The sequence below is a fragment of the Lagenorhynchus albirostris genome, chromosome 18 (genome assembly GCF_949774975.1).
Source record: "Lagenorhynchus albirostris chromosome 18, mLagAlb1.1, whole genome shotgun sequence".
Taxonomy (NCBI): Eukaryota; Metazoa; Chordata; class Mammalia; order Artiodactyla; family Delphinidae; genus Lagenorhynchus; species Lagenorhynchus albirostris.
Genome location: NC_083112.1, coordinates 51,604,990 through 51,624,164, shown reverse-complemented (window position 1 = coordinate 51,624,164; position 19,175 = coordinate 51,604,990). Strand labels below are relative to the sequence as shown.

The following is a 19,175-nucleotide window of genomic DNA, read 5'->3' as shown; positions in this document are numbered from 1 at the left end:
ACTGATATATTGCAGGGAGGCTCTCTTGACCTGTTTCCCTCTAATCATGTCATGATTAGTAAACAAGAAAATCACCAAATCTACTGGGAAAGAGTAGTAAGAGAGGTTAAGTCCTAAAGGCATGGAACCAAATTCTGGCTCTGCCACTTTCCAGATATATTACCTTGGTAAAATTTCTTAATTTTGATGAGCCTCTTACCTAGAATGACTATTTTCTGGTCCCAGGGCAGTCCTGGTTCATACTTGTTGTCCTTGATTGTCCTGTCTCTCCCTCTCAACAGTTTCTCATTATTTATATTCATTTTTTGATCACCTTATATTTTATTTCATCTTTAAAACTTGGATCAATCATGCCAACATCAGAAGTGGTTGTAAGAATTCAACGAATGTGTGTGTGTGTTTGTGCACAAAAAATTGCCTAGATGTATATAAATGGAATTTTAAAAACAAGAAATCCAACAAATGAATATCAGATTACTGGAGAATGGAGATTTAATTGGTATTTTAAGATATCTCCTCCTTAGCATACGCACAAGCTTATCCCCTGAACCTGGACTTATTTATCATAGTATGAACTTACATACTGAGTGTTTTTACCAGTATCTCTGTGTGGCAGAAATACATCCCATGTCCATATAAATATATGTCAGGTATCTAATGACATTGATTTTATTTTTTATTTATTTTGAAGTCATTTAAGATATAGCATCTTAATGCTATATCAAAAAATATAGCAATGTGAATGCCATTTTTTGTACGATCCAATGGGCTTTGTGATCATTTCTTTCTTTCTCCCCCACTAGAAGGTGGGTAGCCTGTAATATTCTCTCTGAATCACGTATGAGAAAGCACAGGCCTTGCTTCTTAAGCTACAGAACCCTAGAGGATTATTCTGCTAGAATAACAGCTTGTGAAAATATCTCCACAAGATAATGTGACTTAGAAAGGAAGACCCAAGATGATCCCTTAATTACCAACATTAGAACTCAAAGCTCTTGGAGACTTGGGGGTTTTTCACTTCAATACTTAGCTAAATAGATTAAGATTATGAAATAGCCTAAACAAAGAGCATTGATATTGTTTATGAGAAATGCAAAATAAGTACAAAATTGGTATGTGTGCCTCTAAAAAGACAGCCTTAAAATAGTCACTTAGATGAAAGTCAGAATGGACCCCTCATCTTTCTGACCTCTGTAGCAATAACTAGGTTTATGACTTACCTGCTCACCTCAGGAAGTGGTAATAACAGCCATTATTTTCTGTGGAAGCAATGCCTGTAACCATGTCATCCTCTGATAAATCATACCAATTGCATCTTATTATCTCACCAATGGTTCAATTAACTCACATCACCACTCAATTTATCAAATTAAAAAGGAAGGGTTTTGTGTGTTCTAATAATTGTTTCATTAACATAAAACTAGTTAAAAACCGCGAAGCTTCAGATCTTGATTCATATTGTCTTTATGCAGTTTTCTTTTGATTTGCTCTGATGGTCCTACACTGACATGGCTCTTGTCTTCTATTAGTTGTCATGATTATTCTTTCATTAACATACATATGGCTATTGAATGTGGCAGGATTTCACAGAAGACAAACAATATTGTGGAACAAAATGGCAACCATGATTTTGAAACTCTGGGCATGTTCTTAAGTATTCAAAAGGCTTTAAAATAAGCATTGCTATCAGTTCAGTAGGGGAGTGTGGTCTTTGTGAAAGAGCCAGGTTAGAATAATATATTCAAAGATTTTTAAGTTTTGAGATCAAGGAATTTCGTAGTTAATTTGAAATGATTCTTAAAACTTTTTGTCTCAGCAGAATAGACAACAATTCTGTTGCTCCATTTTACATAAATATATCAAGTAGAAGAAATATTTGAGAGGTATTTGTCTAATAAAAAATAATTTTGGAAATTTTAAGTCAGATTATTAGAGAATGTCACCCATACCTCAGTCATCTCATAGCTACCTCTTCCAAGAAGAATGGTACAAATGCATATTTAAAGCAGTGTGTCGCTCATCACACACTAATAATAACTAATTTTCCCCACCATACAACAATTTACACAACTCTTTCACATTAGTTTAATCTTACAACAATCACGTAAATGAAAAGTTATCATTCCCACCTTATAGATGTAGGAACTAAAGTTCAGAGGGGTTACATTGCCCATGTTGAGTTGCCCAACAATGTTAAGATGAAGGTACAGACAGTCTAGTTAAAGACAATAGCCTTGGAATCAGAAAACCAGCTTTGATGCTTATTAATTGAGAAGTCTTGGTTAATTCACTTAAAATCTCTGATTGCCACATTTCTCACCTCTAAAGTAAGGATCCTGCCACTTAGCATAATGATTATGTTAAATGAAATGTGTGTGTGAAAGCACTTGGTATGTTGCGTACACACTCAATAAATACTCTTCCTTTATTTCTCCTTGTGTGATGCCTTGTTGCCTTCCTTATTCATTCAACCCAACACCAAATGGACTTGAACATTTGGATCATGTTTCTGGTAATGTTCACAGCTGATTCTATGCTGGTCTCTATCCTTTCATTCCTAGTAGTAGATTTTCACGTTTATACCCATGGAGATAATTGAGAATGGTACTTCTGACCATCTCCACTGGGGTAACAATAAACTCAAGATTCCTCATAATGAATTAATCACCTCCTCACCCTATTGATTGTTATTTAGACTTCTTCTCATGACAGCCCTGTAATCCGGGTATTCTTGTCCTTAGTTTGAATTCATTTTATCATCATTGTCTCAGTCTTGGAGACTCAGAGCTTTCATACTATTTTCAACTCTCCTCCCTACCTCATTTCTCAAATCCTATTAAGTGCAAAATCTCATCCTGACAATTTTAGCTTCGAAATGCCTCTCACATCCTTTTCTTTCCTTATGTTTCCAATTCCCCTGTGGTACAGGCCCTTTGGCTACATAGCTGGACTATTGCGAAAACCTTCCAATTTGTTACCCCACTTCTAAGTAATTTCCGTATCAACATTATCACGTTTATTTCTAAATTAACCTTCTAAAATACTACTTTAATCATGTCATCCTGTTAAAAACCTGTGACTTCTCAATGCTTTCAAGACCTAGCCTAAACTCCTTAACATGGCACTAAAGATCTGCCCTCACTTTTGTAATTTTATTTCCTTATGTGCCCATATAAAATAGGTCTACTATAATTTCCAAGGCACATCTGATAATTGTGTAACTCTGAAATTTTATTCTCGCCATATTATGTCCACTTGGAATTACTTTGATTCTTCTTCCAGACTTTCTAAAACCAAACTCTTCCACTCCACAACTAAGATTACATCTTAGCAAAATAATAATTGATATATTGTTTTTCATCTTGCCCTATTTTATTTACTTTCCTTCCTTCTCTCCCCAGCTGTATACTAAAAAATTTAAGGACTATGAGTTTCACTACTCTCAAACCCCCAAATTGCATAGTACACAGAATGTGTACCACAAATGCATGATAATTAAATTGCAAAAAACCATGCGTGTAGCTAAACAGATACAGAACAGATGCTCAATATATATTTTTGACTTAATTTAAAATAAGGTACAACTTCTTTACAAAGAACCAGAAAGTGAATTTTTTTTTTTGCGGTATGCGGGCCTCTCACTGTTGTGGCCTCTCCCGTTGCGGAGCACAAGCTCCGAATGCGCAGGCTCAGCGGCCGTGGCTCACGGGCCCAGCCGCTCCGCGGCATGTGGGATCTTCCTGGACCGGGGCACGAACCTGCGTCCCCTGCATCGGCAGGCGGACTCTCAACCACTGCGCCACCAGGGAAGCCCCCCCAAAAGTGAATTTTATCTTTATAATGTAAATCTTAATTGCAAGATGCAGCAATCGGCATCAAGATCTGCTACCAGTCTCTTAATGTGCACCAGAAATTAGCCCAACGTGGAGCACTCTGTATTTAAAAAATGATATTACTGATGGTACAACTATAGTGCAGGTATTCACAAGTAAAAGAGAATAATCAACATAATGATCTACTCCATTGGAGAAAGACTCATAATTTTATGTCACTTAGCTCTCAGCTCTGTTTTGAGCCATTAAAAGAACCCTTATTCAAGACCTGTGGTTGCCAGGGAGAGGGGGCAAAGGGAGGGATGGATTGGGAGTTTGGGATTAGCAGATGCAAATTATTATACATAGAATGGATTAACAACAAGGTCCTACTGGATAGCACTGGGAACTATATTCAATATCCTGTGATAAACCATAATAGAAAAGAATCTGAAAAATAATGTATACATATGTATAGCTGAATCACTTTGCTGTACAGCAGAAATTAACACAACATTGTAAATCAACTATACTTCAATAAAATGAATTTTGAAAAAAGAACCCTTGTTTATTGTGACCAAAGTGTTGATAATGCAAGAGAAGACTTATCAGTTGAATCTCAATGCTTCCATATGCAATGACTTGCTCCTTCCAGGGTCACTGCCAAATCAAATCCTTGGTGGGAATATTTCCAGTAGCTCTATAAAGATAATTTGAAAAATAATTTTAAAGCCTGCATGTTTGAAAGTATTTTGACAAGTTTCTAAGGCTGTGCTGTTAGTCTGAATGTACCATTTCCTTCACATCTCTCAAATGGGAAATCACCAGAGATCTAACCAGTGATTTAGTGTTCACCCATGCTGGAGAGAAGCTTCAATGGTTCATTAATGAAGGCAGATTCCCACTCCTGTTGCCTTTGATTCTGGTTTTAATATAAGCTTCCTATCTGTGTGACTGTCACGGGCATAACACGGCACAGAGACGGCAGCTGAGAAACCAGAAAGTTATTTTTTCAATCACATATAGGCAGCCTCATTCATTATACCAAAAAAATAAATTACTACTACTAATAAAAAATGTAACCTTTTCATATCACCCAAGTGACTCTTGAGTGTATTGTTTCTAAGTGGTTGTCAGTGTATGAAGCTCTCTCCTGTTGCATATGAAATTAAAAGTTATTTTGTCCTGAGATCCTTTTTTAGAAATTTACATTAATTCTGTATTATTCTTCTCCATTCTGTATTATTCTTTTTCCAGCTAACAATTATTTTGCATGACCAACGGAGAATTGCAGCACCTTTGGCGGTGTAGATACTGAATGACTCGTGATACTGGAAAAGTAACAAGGAAACAAAGTAAGACAAGCAAAGTAAGGATAACTGGATTTTATATATCAAAATCTCTTGATGATAAGGAGACTTCTTTGCTATTTTTCCTAAAGAAGCAGTGCTTCACTCATTGCATAAACCAAACACAAACGAAAAAGAACAGGGTCAAAGGATGCTTTAAAAATCCATTTGCTGGACTTCCCTGGTGGCGCAGTGGTTAAGAATCTGCCTGCCAATGCAAGGCACACGGGTTCGAGCCCTGGTCGGGAAAGATCCCCCATGCCGCGGAGCGACTAAGCCCGTGTGCCACAACTACTGAGCCTGCGCTCTAGAGCCCGCGACCTACAACTACTAAGCCCACATGCCACAACTACTGAAGCTAGGCCTACAGCCCGAACTCCGCAACAAGGGAAGCCACCGCAATGAAAAGCCTGCGCCCCGCAACGAAGAGTTGCCCCCGCTCGCCGCAACTAGAGAAAACCTGCGCACGGCCAAAAATAAATAAATAAAAATTCATTTACTTCTTCTCAATGGCAAAGTACTACCTGGAGGTTTTTTTTTTTTTTTTTGTCTCAACAGAAGAGATGAAAATGTCTTTTTAAGTAGCTCAGTGAGACAGGGAAGCAGAGAAGTTAGGAATGAGCTTAAAAGCACTGATACAATCTGAGTATCCCAGGCCTAATTCTGATCGAGAAGGGTTCCCATTTGACCCAATACCCAGGAGACTTGCATTAAATATCTGGGCTTAGATGGTTCACACCAAAGCAAATGGGCAGCAGAAGATGGAGTGCATGATGCTACCTCACATTTCAGCAGTAACTGGATAAAAAGAGAAGGATACAAAATGAACCATGGTGTCCTAGATTAGATCCTGGAACAAAGAGTATTAGTGGAAAAACTAGTGAAATCCGAATAATGTTTGTAGCTTAGTTAATAGTATTTTCCCAAAGTTAGTGTCTAAGTTTTGAGAAATATATCATGTTAAGTGATGTGTTAACATGAAATAAAACTAGATGAAGCGTTGACAGGAACTCTGTGCTGTCTCTGCAACATCTCTCTAAATCTAAAATTATTCCAACATAAAAAAGTAACAAAAAGAGAGATGAGAGAGATCGCAAGAATGGTAGTTCTTGATTCCTCTTCAGCTGTTGGCCCATTGTTATAGAAGAAATATAAAATCTAAAATAAGATTATCACTCAATAACATAGCCCATCAACAGACACAGAAATTATAATACCACTAATTTCCATAATTGCCAAAGTGAAAGACAACTGACTATTGTTAGGCTGGGTTCACATAACCACTCATGTCCAAGTTTCATTTTCTTCCCTCAGCTTTGTATGTATAGAGTCTAACACATCATTCCACACTTGTCCAGAAAACATAAGCTCTATGTTCTAGATCCCAATTAATTAAAATAATTGAGACCCCACAGCGTACAGCAGCCATTATTCAGAACAAGCATAAGGTTCGGTGACTGTTTATTTACAGATAAGGGAAAATTAAAATTGATCCTATACACAACCATTAAATAGAGGTATAATGTCTATCGTGTTCAAATTCAACTAAGAAAGGAATAAAATTTACACATTGCAGAAGGAAATCCCTTTTATATGATCTGAGTTTCTCAACTGCTCTATGCTTCAGTTCCTTCATCCAAAAATCCCCCAAATCAGAGCTGGTAATAAAAACATCTGGGTTCTAGGTTTGCTGAAAAGATTAAATGAGGTGATGGAGGCCCATTCCTGATAGTAAGCATTCAGTAACATTTTATAAGAGTTTCTTCATCACTAGGAATCCCAGGGCTGTTGACGCAGAAGCTATTGGTGAACACAGAGAGTCGTAGATGGGAATGGGTCTAAACTTCAGGCCCTAAAGCACTCTGTGTGCCTTCTAAGTAGCATAAAACTGCTGTTAAATGAAACTGGCTACAGGTAGCAAGCCAATAGAAGTGGGTGGATGTGAGATGAGGCCAAATTAGAGCTGCACAAAATTCAGCCTGCATTCCCAATGCTGAATTCTTACATAGTTTTCCATAATGTTTGTTTCGGTCTTGAGGTACTCTGTCAAGCTAATGGATGCTGACAGAGCACTGCAAGAAGTGCCAGTGTAAATCCGAGCTGTTACCTGAAGAGATAATGTCTCCTTTCTGTTGCTTCGGTTGGGACACTTTGAAACAGAATTTCGAGTTTGTAGACAATACATTCTCTCAAAATAAGAGATGTTCTCAGTATCTTCCTTGGGAACTTCAACAACAGGTGTTTGGCTTCTTGGATGGATGGATGCGGTCTTGGACGTCACCTCTTCCAAATCTGAGCCTTCAGGGGCCTCTCTTACCCTCATGGGCAGCACCACAGCGTTTAACACCGCTAACTGGCAGCCACGACGATGTCCCTCTCTAAAGTGCCACTTCCTTTTTGGAAGGTAAAAGCAGTCCGGCCATGATTAGCTCAGCACCCGTGGGCGGGTTAGAAGCCATACTGGGACTCCTTTCCCATCCTGTTTTTGTTCTGAGATCACAGCCTTAACACGTTATCTGCTTAATCAATTCTGCCATCTAGTGGGCACTTCCCATGCTACCGCTTTTCCTTCGGGGCTTTCCCTGTCCGATTGAGGGGCAGTTGGTAGTAGGTGGGGAAGGGAAACCGTAACCCTCCCATAAGAAAATAATCATTGGATAAAAGCAGGGAGAGGTTCCTGGGGCCTTACCTCCAGAAAACCAAGCAAGTAGGAGTCCTGCAGAGCCGTGTGGCTTCAGATCAGCAGACTGCAGCAGGCTCGGAGACCACCTGTTAAGCGAAAATCCCCAAATCTTCAAAGACCTTCCAATGCCAAAAACCTGTGATGAAAATCCTCCTGCGTTTCAACCATCTTTGAAGGCAGCCCCTGGTTAGCCCTGCCCCCTCCTTTCACCGAGAGCTGAGTGTGCCCCCCTCTGGGCTCCACGCAGATATTTTTGAAGAAAAAGAAAGGTTATTTGTTTTTCTACAGACATACAGGGAAGATCTATGGCTACCTCTAACACCACACTCTTTGCTTTCTAACGTGCTAATGTCTGAAAACCCTGATATTAATGAAGTGTCATATTTTAATCATCAAATTAAGACAATGTACTAATAAAAATATCATTTCATAATTGAGCCTGCCATACCCTCTATATTGCCATTAGAGACCAGGTATAGAGATCTTTGGGATATACTATCAAGCTGGGAAAATAATGATTTCCATGATTACAAAAGTATTTCCAGAATATTGATTAAAAAAGCAAGCAATGAAAGGGGGAGGGGGGGATAGGAAGGATGGGAGGGAGAGGAAAAAAAAAAAGCAAGCGATGGAAGGCTTATTCAAGAATAAAAATAGAATTTCAGGAAAAACCAAAATATTAGAAGTGTTCACAGCATTTCAAATAAACATAGATTCATCAGGAATTTTTTACATTTGTGTTACCACTAACCTGAGAGCAACTTGAAAGATTTCCCCAAGAATCAGTATGGTGAATGCTGCAAAATAGAAAACTTCACGATCTTTTTCTTGTTATAAAATAAATACCAGTTTATTTATAACCCTGGGGGTAAGAGAGGCCCCTGAAGGCTCTAATTTGGAAGAGGTGACATCCAAGACCGCATCCATCCATCCAAGAAGCCAAACACCTGATCTAAATATTGTTGACGTACACGTATTTTGTATTAAACTTTTGATTGTGTTTTGTTGAGGTGCTTCTTGTTTTGTGTTTCTGCTGACTTTCCCTTATGGTTACCATTTCCTTATGTAGTTTATAATTTTTATTGTGAGCTCATCTTCAGTTAGTATTTTATTACTGCCGCCGTAGTTTTTTCGTAGTTTGTTTGTTTTTCCTTTGGAGGTCTTGTACACTCTGCGTTATGGAAGAATCCCTGTGTTTGTTCACACAGAATGCCCCAGAGATTTTGTTAGTCTAGGACTAGATCTTCCACTAACTTCTCTACTTGGGAATTGTACACAACATGGATGTATAAGTTTGGACTCTGTACTTGAGAGTTTTATTTCTCATGGGACATCTATACCTTCTTTCAGAGATAAGCATTCTTGACTCTTCCCAGGCTCTTCTTTAAGAAAGAGGCAGCCCTCCCAGGCTGCTGGTTTTACCTTCCATGCTTCTATATTTGATTTCACGGATCTATATTTGCTTGTCAGTGTCCCAAGGACCAGAGCCTTCATTTATAAGCTTACACTTGCCTATGGTTACTCTCCTTAACTCTGCAGCTAGGACTTTTCTTGTCTTTCTTTCTAACCCATTTTTGTATTTTTACTAAAACAATACTGGTATATTTTATGCAGCATTAAGTGAGTTTTCGTTAAGGGGAAGTAGTTCATATTAGGTCAGTCTACCACATTGCTGGAACTCAATTCTTTCCCTGTCTATATGTTGTTTCATATAGTTGAAGTGGTCTCTTTGTACTTACACCAAATTACTTCTTAAATTAGAGGAAAAAAAATAAGTCATGTCATTCAACCCCTTCCAAGCTTCCAGGGTCAGAATCTAAGTCCTGCTCCATCTGTCTTTCTACTTAGACATATCCAGTGCTGCCATCTGTTTCTAACATGTTTTATATTATGGTGTTGTGACCAATGCTTTTTGACCTTTATTAAGAACCACTAGGGTGTGAGAGTACCAAAATGTATAAATAATGAACTCAATATTCTTCTAAAGCAAGTCGTTCACCACACAATCATACGGAATTACATTAAAATCCATGAACTCAATTTTTTTAGAGCTGGAAAGTATCTTAAAAACCATCTCACTGTAACCAACTTTTATAAATGAGAAAACCAAGGCCCTGAGAGTTCAAGAACAATTTCCTAAATTCTTTGCAATACCTCTATCAAAATAGCAACATTCTAATGGCAACATTCTAATGTTAAAATAAGTATCTCTTTAATTAAACTTATTAATCTCTCCATTAAATTTATTAGCAATAAATCTTAAAGCTATTATCTGGGCATGTGGATAGTTGTCTATGCAATGCATAACATTTTTGTTTTAATTTTCTAACGTTCTAGAGTTCGTTTACGTTGTACTTGGTTCAAACAATTTCATCATTTTCTTTTTAAAATTTCAACGTGATTCATGGAAACGACTAAATGCCAACTAACATTCTTTATAAACCAATACAAGCCATTTTGCAGGTACATTTGTAAATGTTTTATCAACATTTTACTATATTATTAAATCCTCAGACAATATGGATCACATAAACTTTTCTTCTCTCATTTTATTCTTGGTTTTACTTTTGCGTAATCTGTGTTTCTTTTTATTTTTGGTTGGTTCTGAGGTGGATTTTACAGGAAGATGGAATCCTATGAAGATGGCGTAACAGGTAAAGTACACTTTGCTACCTTGCTAAGGCAGTTACTTTCACACCCACTGCCCTGACTTGAAGAGTTCCTGAATCTCAGTGAGAAAGTTTTCTGTTCACAAGGATTTCAGTATAACATTTTATCTTTTCCCCAAGTGACTCAATTCTTTTTTCCTGAGAACTTGGAGATAATTTGTTTAAAACTTTTCATGGCCAACTTTTTCTCTCTGGACAAAAGTAATAACTCCATACACATTTCCCTAATGTGTCAGTTATACAAAGGTAATATTAGCAACAAGGTTTAAATAGATTGATTCTTAATTCTTAGTATCTGAAAGGAATACATAAACAATGATTTTCCCAAGGGCCGATGCTAATGCTGGGCTAGAATGACAGTCTAAAATTCATTTGGTATTTAGATGAGGGCAGATATTAGTTTCTCCCCCAAACACGTAACCCCCTGGCAGGCATTTTAAATTTACACTCATTCAAGAGATGATATTGAGGATGTGGCATGTTTTTCACAAACCGGCACAAACATTAGATAACTAATGTGTGAAAAGCCACATTGATATTAAAATGCTACAGGAGGCCTGGCTCTCCGAGGTTTGGTGTTAGAAAGTAGTACATGCCAGATGTTTCGGGGAAAAGCATAAAATCTACATTATGTGCCTAATTGTACTGTATTACGTCACAGAGATGGGGATTTTTTTTTTTCCCTGACCACAGCTGGTGATAACAATATGCCCTGAAGCATGAAAGAATCGCGCACCCTGAATATAAGGCAGCTCCTTACTGTGTTTTTTTCTGAAAGGGTGGGGAAAATTTTTAGCTTCAAACATCTCTATGTACAGCAACGATAGCACTCTCAATTTAACAGAGTCTATGACTGTGGGCTAAAATACTAATCAGACTAGCCAGTACTATGAGGAATGAACTGAAGAAGGAAGACCGTGGCAGTAAAGTATATACTATTGCAGATCTGGGTACTGGACAAACTATGTTTATAAGAGGGTACCACTGGGATTCCAAAAAGCCCCTGGTATTAATGAGGAGCTTGCCTTGTTAAAACATGTCACGGAATCGAGCTGGTCCCAATAGGCTACTTTTCTCTCATTATGTCAGGAGCTGGCCATACAAAGGAAGGAGCAGAGGAGTGAAAAGTGTTAAAATGGAGTAGTCATGTTGTGCCTTTCAAAACGGATATCCACCATTGCCCGAGTAAAACAGGAGTAGAGCCTTCCAGCCTTGCTTCCTGCTACATCCTTACCTAGAAATACAGTATTTCTATATCAGCAAAGAATACTCTCTAGACATGGTGTTTATTGCACATTATACAGAATAATTTTGGGATGTAAAAATGTTTCTGTCACTCCCTCAATTTTTTTCTTCCTGTTAACACATAATGCAGGCCATCTACAAGGGATGTCAAACTTTTAGAGTAAGTCACATACCATATACTACAGTCCAATTTTGTATAGGCTAGCACCTGTCTCCAAAAAAGAATTGGATTATTTTTAAAACAGATTTATTAAACTTAAGTTTTTTCTTTAAAAAATTTCTCTCTTATATGCTAAATTATTAGTATACAAAATTATACTCAGGTAAATACCCAACTCTTAGGAACTCAAAATTTTTGATCCCGACACACTTAATGATAGATGGAATATGAGTTGCTTTTTATTTTGAAGTTAGAATGTCTCAGAGGAATTAAATGACTTTCCTTTCCTTTATTTTTCAATATAAAAATTTTGTCCAAAAAAATTTACCAAACTTTGCAATATTTGCATCACATGGTCATGGAGGCAGCATGGTAGACAGAGGTCCTGTTTGCCTTCCTGGAATATATATTTTCCCTGTCATCAGCTTTCATGTTCCTATTGCTCTTTCTCAGTCTTTTTACTTTCCCTCTGAGTTGTCTCATTCTCTTGCATCAGAATCTCCAATCTGCATTTCATTTTTTTTAAACTTAAAAACTTACTGTCAATGCAGTGCAGATGAATATGTGAACTGTGCTGTAAACTTTCAATGGAAATAATAGTTTTGTGTCATACTGCCATCTAATGGTGTCCACGATGCTGGACTTCTTCCATAATTAATTGTACATATTTTTTAATTAATTATTTTTTTAAATTTGGCTACGTTGGGTCCTCATTGTTGATTGCGGGCTTTCTCTAGCTGTGGTGAGCAGGGGCTACTCTTCCTTGTGGTGTGCGGGCTTCTCATTGCAGTGACTTCTCTTGTTGTGGAGCACGGGCTCTAGGCACGCTGGCTTCGGTAGTTGTGGCACGCGGGCTCCGTAGCTGTGGCTCATGGGCTCTAGAGCACAGGCTCAGTAGTTGTGGCGCATGGGCTTAGTTGCTCCGCAGCTTGTGGGATCTTCCTAGACCAGGGCTTGAACCCATGTCCCCTGCCTTGACAGGTGGATTCTTAACCGCTGTGCCACCAGGGAAGTCCCAATTGCACATATTGAATAGGAGAACAAGTTATTAATTAAAACACAATTCCCAGATTTGAAGAATTTTTAGAAAAAATGTTTTATATAATGAAAAGAATGAACACATTTAAAACCAGTTTTCATGTTTTAAGTTGTTTGCATATTAAAATAGTGGATTCTTTAGAGCTGATTTTAATATCAAACAGATTAATCCAGGATATTTACTTCTGTAGCTTGTACTCTGATCATTTCTCTCTGAGCTATAGCCAAAGACTTTCAATAATTATCAACCTCCCTATTATTTGATAATTCACAAGTAGCATATGGATTTATTTCTTCATTTGTGTACATTTCCTGAGATTTTACTTTGGGGCTGGCAAGACCCATAGGTATTTCCTCTTAAAAGACAAGCATGTATTTCCTTCAGTGGTTCTATCATACTCATAGGAAGTAGTCATCTTTATGGAGGGAGAACGGAAAAGCAATCTGACCAGCTCTAGTTCTAGTTTCTTCCAGTTCTGTAGCTGCTTCAAGCACTCTGTATTACCTCGGCTGAGGAATTTACTTCCTGAACTTCACTTATCTTACCTCCTAGTTGAAAGGGTAGTTCATTTCTAAGTTGCCCCATAGCTTTAAAAGAATGTCATTTTCATGTCATATCCATCTAGGATACGTGTAGGATCATAATGTAATTCGACATCATGGGCAAAAAGTCTTTACAGTCATAGCTCTGTGCCTGAAGCCATTTGATACAGCTAGAGGTAGAAAATAATGATTATTCATCAGGTAAATAAATTCTAGCTACTTATTAAGAACACTCTTATCCCCATGTTGCTAATCTGGTTTATCATATTATCTGAAAAATAAGCGATTGCAAGATGATTTCTTTAACCACGAAGTAAGAGAATGTACACAGAATAAACATGAGCCTATTATGATTAAAATAATATTCAAGATAATATATTTTCTCTATGTATGTGTATGCTGTGTTTATATAATATGCATGGAGAAACAAAGAAGCATGTGTATTATTCTGACATAGTATATTTTAGGTGTAGTAGAGCTTTGCTCTAAGTCACTATCAATGTAAAATAGCGGGGAGAAGAATAAAATAGTATATAGTTAAAAACAAGAATACAATAATAACAGACTAAAATCAGGATTACAGAAGCTCATTAAATCAGACGGAGACAGGTAGCTACCTAATGCACAAAGAATAGCAGAGCTTGGAACAACACTGACAAAATTCTCTTCAATTTTACTCAAGCTCCTAATTTAGAGGCTTCCATTAAAACATGAATTTAATACTTCTGGATCCATCTCACGAGGTTCATGATTTCAGAAATCTTAAATGTGTAAAATTGTCTCTTAAAGCAATTTAATGTCTTCAATTAATCACTGTACTTACTAAGATGGAGAATTCAGGAGGTTTTAATTTTTTTTAAAAGCCTAGTGACTGTAGAGATGGTAGAAAACAGCTGGGAAAGTTTGTGTTCAAGATTAGAAATAAGTTTACATACTCTCATGCTTTCTCTTCCTTCCCTTCCCTTCCCTTCCCTTCCCCACCCTTCCCTTCCCTTCCCTTCTCTTCTTTTCCATTTTTTCCTTTACTTTTTGATAATTTTCACTTATGTTAAGCAGGTCTTAAGGAAAACATGAAGTGAGAAAGGGCCATTCATTTCGTCTTCTCTGCCAAGAGGTGGTCAAGAATCAGCTGGGAAAAAAAATAATCCATCATTCCACAGTCTTGTATACATGATAAACTCTCAAGGATTTATAGTGAAATAAAAATATTTACTGTCTGGATGCGTTTCCCAGAAACAGAGAAACAACATCTAACTCAGAGTGCTAGGAGTGTTATCTGATACTACAGACAGAAAAGCAATATGTTTCACAAACACACAAGTAATAAAATCCTTGAGTAAGTTCTGAAGGGAGAACGAAGAGCCAGAGGAAAGAGGCAAGGGCTACAAATCATTAAGAAGATTTAGGTTATAAACCAGAGCCCAGTCTGCACGCCCAAAGAAGAAAGAGTCCCAGAATGGAAAAATTAAAGTATCTCAAAATTTGTCAGTCATCAAAAGCACGATTTTGAGTTCTTTGGGTGTTTGTGTGTCCTATTGTGCTTTTCTGACCTAGATTAGTCTAGTTACTCAGAACACAGCAGTATAGCTTTGCAGTAACGTTGCCCCATGGCTTAATTTCCCAATTAAACTTAAACAAATTTCTCAAACGCTCATAAAACCCTTGGTGGCAAGATCAGTGCACCTGAATATTTAATTATTTGAATGTCAGTCTGAGACATAGATAATTGGCAGCTAATAGAAGATGCCTAAGACCCGAAAACAAAAGATTCTTCTATGGTTGATCAGGGAATCAGTGAATAAATTTACCAAACTAGAGATACTTTTTTTCATTGTCTTTATCCTAAAGAAGTGGAAAGATACTAGAAAACTGAAAAGATATAAAAAATAATTAAGATAGAAGAAAAACAGATCATTGAATTGTAATTTTTTTCTATAGGCTGAACTTTGTCTGCAGATAGATGATAGAACTAATAACATTAAGAGACCATCTATGTATATCTCCAGACTAAGTGATTGTCTATCAGAAAATATCAGGCTTAGCCTGGCTGAAAATATGCTTCCTTCTTTGACTATAATATTTCAACATAAGTAAATATGAAGCTCAGAAAAATAAATATATGCATCAGACAACATTTACAAAATAAAATTAATCTACCGACCCTCATAAATCAACTTAATTATATACCTAGTGAAATGGCTTGAGCCTTGGCTGGAAGATGATAAACCAGAGGTGGTGGTAAAAGAGTTATTGAGCTCAGGAGGGGTCCCAGTGGGAAGCCCAGGGAATTAGTACTGGGCTCAGTCTTACTTTACATCTTAATTACTGATTTCAAAGAAAGGCTAAACTGCACATTAATTTGCAGCTGGTACTGAACTGGCAAACACTGGGAATTGCAGATTAAAAATCCAAAGGGATTTTAAGGAGTTAGAAATAGGAATCAGTAACATCCAACCCTTTAAGTAATAATAACAATGATGTTGATGGTGATAAAACAAAAACTCTGGATAAATTCTTTCGTGGAGACATCATGAAGAGAGATGTGAAAGAAAATATTCCTCTTCAAGACATTGAGTCAGGAAACCTAATGTGCACTGATAGAGCAAACACTGAAACAGATGCAGTTGAAAGGACAGGAATACAGGATCAGAAAAATACCACAAGTGTATTTCCTTGATCAAAAATCAGCCTGGCCAGCTCCCCTTCACAAGGCTGAGAAATATGATCACTAGCACATCACCACTGTGTGTTCAAAGCCTTCCTACCACTTGGCTCCTCAAGTAGCAGCCTCTAGTTCTTACCCTTCATATTGATTTTCCTCTTGGAACTAAGAGATTCTTTAATTTGAGATTCTAAAACATGTGATGTCTGTGAGAAACAGAAGACATTATGATTGGCATCCCTGTTTGCCTTTCATCTGTTTCAACCTCCAATGGCAGCAGGCTGAGGTGGGGTAAGATAAAATACAAAAAGAATATACCCATAGCATCTGAGAGAACAAGATGACTGGGAAAAGCTGTTATCAATGAAAAAAATTTCAAAAATTGTCTGAAAGCCAGAAAGGATGGAAATGAATTTTGAAATTAAACAATGGGTAGGGCTTCCCTGGTGGCGCAGTGGTTGAGAGTCCGCCTGCCGATGCAGGGGACACGGGTTCGTGCCCCGGTCCGGGAAGATCCCACATGCCGCGGAGCGGCTGGGCCCGTGAGCCATGGCCGTTGAGCCTGCGCTTCCGGAGTCTGTGCTCCGCAACGGAAGAGGCCACAACAGTGAGAGGCCCACATACCGCAAAAAAAAAAAAAAGAAAGAAATAGGGGTAGATGTATATCATTTAGAGTTATGAAAGTAATTTTCACCACAAACTAAAGGAGACAGGTAAAAGAGCTTACTTTCGGGACTTCCCTGGTGGTACAGTGGTTAAGAATCCGCCTGCCAATGCAGGGAACACAGGTTTGAGCCCTGGTCCAGGAAGATCCCACATGCCGCGGAGCAACTAAGTCTGTGCACCACAACTTTTGAGCCCGCGAGCCGCAACTACTGAGCCCATGTGCCACAACTACTGAAGCCTGCGTGCCTAGAGCCCGTGCTCTGCAATAAGAGAAGCCACCGCAATAAGAAGGCTGCGCACCGTAACAAAGAGTAGCCCCCGCTCGCCACAACTAGAGAAAGCCCGAGAAAGCCCACGCACAGCAACGAAGACCCAACGCAGCCAAAAATTTAAAAAAAGATAATGCTCAAGCCCTGCTTCTTCCATGGAGCCTGACCACCCCCACCCTGAGGGATGGGAATAAGCACTGTAATCCATCATTTACCTTCTTCACCAGTTTTTCTCCACCTTTCCTTCCTGATCATCCTTCTCTCTTCTCCCTGACAAATATTTCCTGATACTCTACCATGTGAAAGGCTAATTTGCCAACTGGTCATGGACTATTTGTAAGTCTCTTCTATTGCTACCGAGCTTTTCAAGTTTCTTGATTGGTCTCTCTAGCCTGAATATAAGCTCTATGAGGATAAAGGAATGCCTTTCATACTTCTTTATATATCTCACAATGCTTAGGACTGTGTTTTCAACAAACTAGACTCTTGATGAATATTTTTGGTTAACTGGGTCAGTGTATGATTACTTGCTTTTATAACTTTTTAAATAGAATGATAACATTTAACTTAATTTAATTAACCTTAAATCAGTGTGAAATCTGGATTTTATGAGACAGTGTAGCACAGACATAAAAATTGAAAGAATTTGGAGACTGAATTGATTCCTAGTTCTATCGCTTCCTAGCCATGTGACCTGGGATCAGTTACTTAATCTACCTTTGCCACAGTTTTGTCATAGATAAATGTGGCTAATAAAATATCTAAAATACTTCCTAGTGCTGTTGTAAGGATCAAGTGAGACATACAGTGTTCAGGATTGAGCCTAATATGCTGCAAGTGTTCTATAAACTTCAGATACTTTGTTATTTTCAGGACAAAAGAACCTCAAAATCTCCATTGCTTAACTCCTAACAGGTTTGTTTTACTCACACAAAGTCCACTGTACGTCAATGGGAGGAGGAGGTATACAGGGGACTCTGCTCCACAGAGACACTCAGGTACCTAGGCCAATGGACTTTACCTGAGATGTGTTCAGTGAGCTCAGCAGTGGAGGAGACAGCTGGGGTGGAGGGCTGGATCTTTTACTTGTGGACCAATAAGTGACACACATCATTCACGGCTGCCCAACTGCAAGAAGAGCAAGGGGCTGGAAAGTATGTGGGAGGACATTAAATGATTAGTGGACCTCCTGTGTCAGCCACAGATAATATGGATCTATGGAGAGAAAATGACAGAAAGCAGAGGTACAACCTAAAAGCCCCCCAAATCATAAGGTTATTCTGAATCAGATTTCAGAAATATAAATTTGTGAAGCTAAGCTACTGAATTAAATACTTTAATGTAAGATTTATTGTTGGTCTGATCTGGAAATTAGCATCTCCAACAAATTTGATTGATACTATTCATGTTTTTAAATAATGTTTCAAACTTATTCAGAAATCGGAGCTGGAAGGGATCTTGTTTTTAAAACAAAAAGTTGATCTTCAGGAACAAGGCAAGGGTGTCCACTCTCACCACTATTATTCAACGTAGCTTTGGAAGTCCTAGCCAAGGCAATCAGAGAAGAAAAAGAAAGAAAAGGAATCCAAACTGGAAAAGAAGAAGTAAAACTGTCAGTGTTTGTAGATGATATGATACTATATATAGAAAATCCTAAAGATGCCACCAGAAAACTACTAGAGCTAATCAATGAACTTAGTAAATTTGCAGGATACAAAACTACACAGAAATCTCTTGCATTCCTATACACTAACAATGAAAGATCAGAAAAAGAAATTCAGGAAACACTCCCATTTACCATTGCAACAAAAAGAATAAAATATCTAGGAATAAACCTACCTAAGGAGGCAAAAGACCAGTACGCGGAAAACTGTAAGACACTGATGAAAGAAATCAAAGATGACACAAACAGATGGAGAGATATACCATGTTCTTGAACTGGAAGAATTGATATTGTGAAAATGACTATACTACCCAAAGCAATCTATGTATTCAATAAATCCCTATCAAATTACTAATGTCATTTTTCACAGAATTAGAACAAAAAATTTTACAATTTGTATAGAAACACTAAAGACC

At 37.8% G+C, this 19,175-nt stretch overlaps 1 pseudogene; it reads left to right on the top strand.

The window, feature by feature from the left end:
• The first annotated feature begins 7,482 nt into the window (after positions 1-7,482).
• The window catches only part of LOC132508725 (zinc finger CCHC domain-containing protein 10-like), a 53,188-nt pseudogene continuing 41,495 nt past the window's right edge, over positions 7,483-19,175 (top strand).